An 8,499-nucleotide genomic window follows, 5' to 3' on the forward strand; every position below is an offset into this window, starting at 1 on the left:
TAAAAGCAGCAAGGGAAAAACAACAAATAACACACAAGGGAATCCCCATAAGGTTAACAGCTGATCTTTCAGCAGAAACTCTGCAAGCCAGAAGGGAGTGGCAGGACATATTTAAAGTGATGAAGGAGAAAAACTTACAACCAAGATTACAATACCCAGCAAGGATCTCATTCAGATTTGATGGAGAAATTAAAACCTTTACAGACAAGCAAAAGCTGAGAGAGTTCAGCACCACCAAACCAGCTTTACAACAAATGCTAAAGGATCTTCTCTAGGCAAGAAACACAAGAGGAGGAAAAGACCTACAATAACAAACCCAAAACAAATAAGAAAATGGGAATAGGAACATACATATCGATAATTACCTTAAATGTAAGTGGATTAAATGCTCCCACCAAAAGACACAGACTGGCTGAATGGATACAAAAACAAGACCCATATATATGCTGTCTACAAGAGACCTGCTTCAGACCTAGAGACACATACAGACTGAAAGTGAAGGGATGGGAAAAGGTATTCCATGCAAATGGAAACCAAAAGAAAGCTGGAGTAGCAATTCTCGTATCAGTCAAAATAAAGACTATTAGAATAGACAAAGAAGGACACTACATAATGATCAAGGGATCGATCCAAGAAGAAGATATAACAATTGTAAATATTTATGCACCCAATATGGGATCACCTCAATACATAAGGCAAATACTAACAGCCATAAAAGGAGAAATTGACACTAACACATTCATAGTAGGGGACTTTAACACCCCACTTTCACCAAAGCACAGATCATGCAAAATGAAAATAAATAAGGAAACAGAACCTTTAAATGATACATTAAACAAGATGGACTTAATTGATATTTATAGGACATACCATCCAAAAACAACAGAATACACATTTTGCTCAAGTGCTCATGGAACGTTCTCCAGGATAGATCATATCTTGGGTCACAAATCAAGCCTTGGTAAATTTAAGAAAATTGAAATCATATCAAGTATTTTTTCCGACCACAATGCTCTGAGACTAGATATCAATTACAGGAAAAGATCTGTAAAAATTACAAACACATGGAGGGTAAACAATACACTACTTAATAACGAAGTGATCATTGAAGAAATCAGAGAGGAAATCAAAAAATACCTAGAAACAAATGACAATGGTGACACAACAAACCAAAACGTATGGGATGCAGCAAAAGCAGTTCTAAGAGGGAAGTTTATAGCAATACAATCCTAGCTCCAGAAACAAGAAACATCTCAAATAAACAGCTTAACCTTACATCTCAAGCAATTAGAGAAAGAAGAACAGAAAAACTCCAAAATTAGTGAAGGAAAGAAATCATAAAGATCTGACCAGAAATAAATGAAAAAGAAATGAAGGAAACGATAGCAAAGATCAATAAAACTAAAAGCTGGTTCTTTGAGATGATAAACAAAATTGGTAAACGATTAGCCAAACTCATAAAGAAAAAAAGGGAGAAGACTCAAATCAATAGAATTAGAATTGAAAAAGGAGAAGTAACAACTGACACTGCAGAAATACAAAACATCATGAGAGATTACTACAAGCAACTCTATGCCAATAAAATGGACAACCTGGAAGAAATTGACAAATTCTTAGAAAAGCACAACCTGCCAAAACAGAATCAGGAAGAAATAGAAATATGAACAGACCAATCACAAGCACTGAAATTGAAACTGTGATTAAAAATCTTCCAACAAACAAAAGCCCAGGACCACACAGCTTCACAGACAAATTCTGTCAAACATTTAGAGAAGAGCTAACACCTATCCTTCTCAAACTCTTCCAAAATATAGCAGAGGGAGGAATACTCCCAAACTCATTCTACAAGGTCACCATCACCCTGATACCAAAACCAGAAAAGGATGTCACAAAGAAAGAAAACTATAGGCCAATATCACTGATGAACATAGATGCAAAACTCCTCAACAGAATACTAGCAAACAGAATCCAACAGCACATTTAAAGGAGCATACACCATGATCAAGTGGGTTTATTCCAGGAATGAAAGGATTCTTCAATATACGCAAATCAATCGACGTGATACACCATATTAACAAATTGAAGGAGAAAAACCATATGATAATCTCAATAGAGGCAGAGAAAGCTTTCAACAAAATTCAACACCCATTTATGATAAAAACCCTGCAGAAAGTAGGCACAGAGGGAACTTTCCTCTACATAATAAAGGCCATATATGACAAAACCACAGCCAACATCATCCTCAATGGTGAAAAACTGAAAGCATTTCCACTATGATCAGGAACAAGACAAGGTTGCCCACTCTCACCACTCTTATTCAACATAGTTTTGGAAGTTTTAGCCACAGCAATCAGAGAAGAAAAGGAAATAAAAGGAATCCAAACCAGAAAAGAAGAAGTAAAGCTGTCACTGTTTGCAGATGACATGATACTATACATAGAGAATCCTAAAGATGCTACCAGAAAACTACTAGAGCTAATCAATGAATTTGGTAAAGTAGCAGGATACAAAATTAATGCACAGAAATCTCTTGCATTCCTATACACTAATGATGAAAAATCTGAAAGTGAAATTAAGAAAACACTCCCATTTACCACTGCAACAAAAAGAATAAAATATCTAGGTATAAACCTACCTAAGGAGAGAAAGAGCTGTATGCAAAAAATTATGACACTGATGAAAGAAATTAAAGATGATACAAATAGATGGAGAGATATACCATGTTCTAGGATTGGAAGAATCAACATTGTGAAAATGACTCTACTACCCAAAGCAATCTAAAGATTCAGTGCAATACCCATCAAACTACCAGTGGCATTTTTCACAGAACTAGAACAAAAATTTCACAATTTGTATGGAAACACAAAAGACCCCGAATAGCCAAAGGAATCTTGAGAATGATAAATGGAGCTGGTGGAATCAGGTTCCCTGGCCTCAGACTATACTACAAAGCTACAGTAATCAAGACAGTATGGTACTGACACAAAAACAGAAACATAGATCAATGGAACAGGATAGAAAGCCCAGAGATAAACCCATGCACATATGGTCACCTTATCTTTGATAAATTAGACAGGAATGTACCGTGGAGAAAGGACAGCCTCTTCAATAAGTGGTGCTGGGAAAACTGGACAGGTACATGTAAAAGTGTGAGATTAGATCACTCCCTAACACCATACACAAAAATAAGCTCAAAATGGATTAAAGACCTAAATGTAAGGCCAGAAACTATCAAACTCTTAGAGGAAAACATAGGCAGAACACTCTATGACATAAATCACAGCAAGATCCTTTTTGACCCACCTCCTAGAGAAAGGGAAATAAAAACAAAAACAAATGGGACCTAATGAGACTTCAAAGCTTTTTCACAGCAAAGGAAACCATAAACAAGACGAAAAGACAACCCTCAGAATGGGAGAAAATATTTGCAAATGAAGCAACTGACAAAGAATTAATCTCCAAAATTTACAAGCAGCTCATGCCACTCAATAACAAAAAAAACAAACAACCCAATCCAAAAATGGGCAGAAGACCTAAATAGACATTTCTCTAAAGAAGATATACAGACTACCAACAAACACATGAAAGAATGTTCAACATCATTAATCATTAGAGAAATGCAAATCAAAACTACAATGAGATATCATCTCACACCAGTCAGAATGGCCATCATCTAAAAATCTAGAAACAATAAATGCTGGAGAGATCGTGGAGGAAAGGGAACACTCTTGCACTGCTGGTGTGAATGTGAATTGGTACAGCCACTATAGAGATCAGTATGGAGGTTCCTTAAAAATCTACAAATAGAATTACCATATGACCCAGCAATCCCACTACTGGGCATATACCCTGAGAAAACCATAATTCAAAAAGATTCATGTACCAAAATGTTCATTGCAGCTCTATTTACAATAGCCCGGAGATGGAAACAACCTAAGTTCCCATCATCGGATGAATGGATAAAGAAGATGTGGCACATATATACAATGGAATAATACTGAGCCATAAAAGGAAACGAAATTGAGCTATTTGTAATGAAGTGGATGGACCTAGAGTCTGTCATACAGAGAGAAGTTAATTCAGAAAGAGAAAGACAACTATCGTATGCTAACACATATGTATGGAATTTAAGAAAAAAAATTTCATGAAGAACCTAGGGGTAAGACAGGAATAAAGACACAGACCTACTAGAGAATGGACTTGAGCATATGGGGAGGGGGAAGGGTAAGCTGTGGCAAAGTGAGACAGTGGCATGGACATATATACACTACCAAACGTAAAATAGATAGCTAGTGGGAAGTAACTGCATAGCATTGGGAGATCAGCTTGGTGCTGTTTGACCACCTAGAGGGGTGGGTTAGGGAGGGTCGGAGGGAGGGAGACTCAAGAGGGAAGAGATATGGGAACATATGTATATGTATAATTGATTCACTTTGTTATAAAGCAGAAACTAGCACACCATTGTAAAGCAATGATACTCCAATAAAGGTGTAAAAAAAAAAGAAAGAGTTAAGCATTTATTCTGCCTTTATAAATTTTATTTCAGCTTAACTACATAGGCCTGTGAATAAAGGAATGCAGAAGATTCTACTTAATTAATATGGAAGAGTAAGAGAATTATAGAATCACCATTTTGCAAACACTAAAGAAATAAATTACAGTTGGCCCTGCATATCTGCAGGTTCTGCGTCCTTGCATACTGAGCGCTCACTCTTCAGGACTTGAGCATCTGAGGATGTTGGTATCTGCAGGGAGTCCTGGAATCAATCCCCCATGGATCCTGAGGGAATGACTGTATTTAGCTAATTCTCATTAATGGATCCTAAAACTATTAGGTGAAATGTTTATGGAGAACTTTACAATGAAGGGGATCAAGCTGGCCAATCCTTTAACACTGATTAATCTTGGCACTTTTAAAAGTGAAGTAACCAATGTACTTTCTGATGTAACACAGTGTTAAGGAGACAGCACCTCCTTTGTGGTAATCTTAAGCCTCTTCCCCCAGATATTGAATCTGAATCAAATCAAGCCTTTAGCACCAATTTCTAATAAGTAGGAAATGCCTGAAGAGAAGGAATCAGTTTTATGACACCACGAGGAAGCAATCAATCATATACATGTTGCAGATATTCTTCAGGACAGCTCACTGGTTTCTTCAAGTCAGAGGAATGAAAAGTAAAAAGATACTAGTCTAGATTCAAAGACTTAAAAATAACAGACCTAAAAAATACAGTGAATATATTTGTTTTGATATTTATTTGAACCACCTAAATAAAATTTTAAAAATGGATAATTTAAATATGGACTGAGAATTGATCATAGTAAAGAAATATTAATTTTGACAGCTTTGATAATAGCATTGAGGTTAAATACCCTTCCCTTTTTAGATGCATACTGAAGTAATTAAGGGTAAAATTACATGACATCTTGAATTTGCTTTAAAATATTCAAGAAAAAAGGGAGGGAACCGGTGAAATAGATATGACAAAATATTGATGGGTGTTGAAGGTAGGGGATGTGTATATGAGTGGTTGCTGTACTTGCTGCAGTTTTGGCTGTTTGAAATTTTCACAATAAAAAATATTTTAAACACCTTTTAGGAAAGGTGCACAAAAGTGATACCTGTGGGAAAGGTATGGATTTTAAAAGTTTAGAGTTGAAATATTTGAAGAGAAGAAATCAAGTCCCTTAACTTAAACAATAAAAATTCCATTAAAAAACCTGTGCACTTTACTGTTCTTGTGAACATAGAAAACCTGGGAAGATGTCAAATTTAGGCAAAAATTCTGCGAAGTTATTAGAGTAAGTACAGCAGGAAGGCATAAAAACACATAAAGTGAAGAAATGAATTAAACTAGTGGTGTTGATATTTTAGGATAACTTTAACTGTATACTTGGCAACACACTTTGTAATTATTGCATCTGTGTGCATTTTTTCTGGTGTGCAGGGATCTGATGTACTCAAAAGAATCAGTTATGCTAAATTGTAACTGCAATCTCATAAGGAAACAATCAAACTGTAGTCAGTGTTTAAATGCTCAAGAAAAATTGGTTTCCGAAGATTTTTGTTTATCAGATACGTGATTTAATAAATTGAACATTAACTAAAGTAAAAATAGTGATATGGGGGCTTCCCTGGTGGCGCAGTGATTGAGAGTCTGCCTGCTAATGCAGGGGACGTGGGTTCGTGCCCCGGTCTGGGAAGATCCCACATGCCGTGGAGCGGCTGGGCCCGTGAGCCATGGCTGCTGAGCCTGTGCGTCTGGAGAGACCACAGCAGTAAGAGGCCCACGTACCGCTAAAAAAAAAAAAAAAAAAAAAAAAAAAATAGTGATATGTTTTTCACTAGATGCACAGAGGACCTTGGAGATTTATTGAATTAATCAGTATATACCTGGTACTGCAAAAACACTGAATTAGCATTTTAAGAGTTTTAGTTTTTTACTAAAGAGAGAAATATTCTCTACCATGAAAATTGAGACATGCTGCATTTCATTTTACTGATGAGTCCTTTTTCACAGATTTACATTCATTTGTTAGAATTTTAGTGTCTTACCTCCACAGATTGAGAAGGCCAAGAATCACGACATTGCATTTTTGTAACTCAACATAAATTGATTTGGTTGTTCAATGTTTGTTTAGAATACATGAGATTGTGTGTGTCTGTATCTTATTCATGTTGACTGGCATCTTCTTTAGGGAACAGCTGTGTTTGCAATATGCACCACTGGATTGATAAGTATGATGACGATGAAGAAAGATGTCACTGAGTTATGTTGATGGGCAGTGTATCTCATGGGATAATATAAGCAATGTTTCTAAACTGCAGGATTTAATGGCTATATTTTTATTATATTAAGACAAAAAATACAGATATTACTTGTCCAGTCACGTCTTTTCTGAAAGAGCTGTGTTTCATAATTAAGAATCTTAAGGACAAGTCAAAAAAATATATATTTCCTATCATTAATGAAATTTACATTTCAGGAATCCTGAAGATTGCATATAAAGGTTCCCACTACTTTGCCCCAAAAGATACCAACCTAGATCTGCCTGTTCAAGAAGAGACTGATGTCACAACTATAACATATTTTTATTCCCCTGAGGGAACACCAGTCTCAGGCAAATATGTCACACCTCAGACTGCTGTGACAGGCTTCTCTCAGATGCAAACAGCTATCTATGTTTATGATTTCAAAAGTAAGCTACCATTTGAGTCTGGGGCATATTAGTATGCATAAATCCAGAAAGCCCTTTTGCAAAAAAAGGAAAATAATCCACGTCCTTCTTTTTCCTTTTGGCATCTTTTACCCTCAAATGATGCCCGTGCTCATGTGGTCTCCCATCTTCTGTCTCACAAAACCTGTTCCCTGGAACTTACTGATTACTGACACATTTTCTACTAGAAACATGGCTGTATTTCTTGCTTTCATACACAAGATGCCAGTTCCTGAAGTTCCTGTTTGTCCTAGATGTCTGGCATCAGAATGACAAGACTGTGTCTATTAAACCCTGATAATGTACCATGCTGTATAATAGCAGAAAATCAAGGTGGCTAATGTCCTTCATATATTTCTGGATAAATTGCTTTATACTGTGCTGTTTCTAATAAGACAAGATTTATCATTTATTGAGCACTTACTAGTTTCTACCAAATTCTTTCTTGTTCTAAGATCACTTTCCTTCCATGATTCCAGTTTCCTTTCATGTTGCTATAAATGCACTTCAAACAGTTTCTGATGCTAAAGATAGAGTTAATACATCTCAGAGTAGACAATTGGAAGAGTAAAAGTTCTAGTGCTCAAGATGTGTGGAAAGTATTTAAAGGACTACATTTTAAACCAGTGTCCCAGCACATTTATATTATAATGGGCCCTGTCAATTACATAGCCATACTGAGCAAGGGTAACCACTTATATTACACTCTAACAACAGTGATTAATTTTGCCTGTTCATTACTATATAATGGATACACAGAGAGAGAGAGTACTTACTTTTCTTATATCTGGCTTCTTTAATTCAATAATTGTGAATTTTTCCATATGATCGTGTGTAGTTGTAGATTATTTACTCTCTTTTTTTAATTTTTAAATTTTTTTCAATTGGAGTATAATCGCTTTACAATGTTGTGTTAGTTTCTGCTGTACAATAAAGTGAATCAGCTAAATGATACATATAACACCTCCCTCTTGGACCTCCTCCCCACATCCCACCCATCTAGGTCATCACAGAGCACTGAGCTGAGCTCCCTGTGCTATACAGCAGGTTCCCACTAGCTATCTATTTTACACATTGTAGTTTATTTATGTCAAACCTAATCTCCCAATTCATCCCACTCTCCCTTTCACCTGCTGCATCCACACGTCTGTTCTCTGCATCTGTGTCTCTATTCCTGCCCTGCAAATAGGTTCATCTGTACCATTTTTTCTAGATTCCATATATATGCGTTAATATATGGTATTTGTTTTTCTCTTTCTGACTTACTTTACTCTGTATGAC

This window comes from Phocoena sinus, chromosome 4, assembly GCF_008692025.1.
Source record: "Phocoena sinus isolate mPhoSin1 chromosome 4, mPhoSin1.pri, whole genome shotgun sequence".
Classification (NCBI taxonomy): domain Eukaryota; kingdom Metazoa; phylum Chordata; class Mammalia; order Artiodactyla; family Phocoenidae; genus Phocoena; species Phocoena sinus.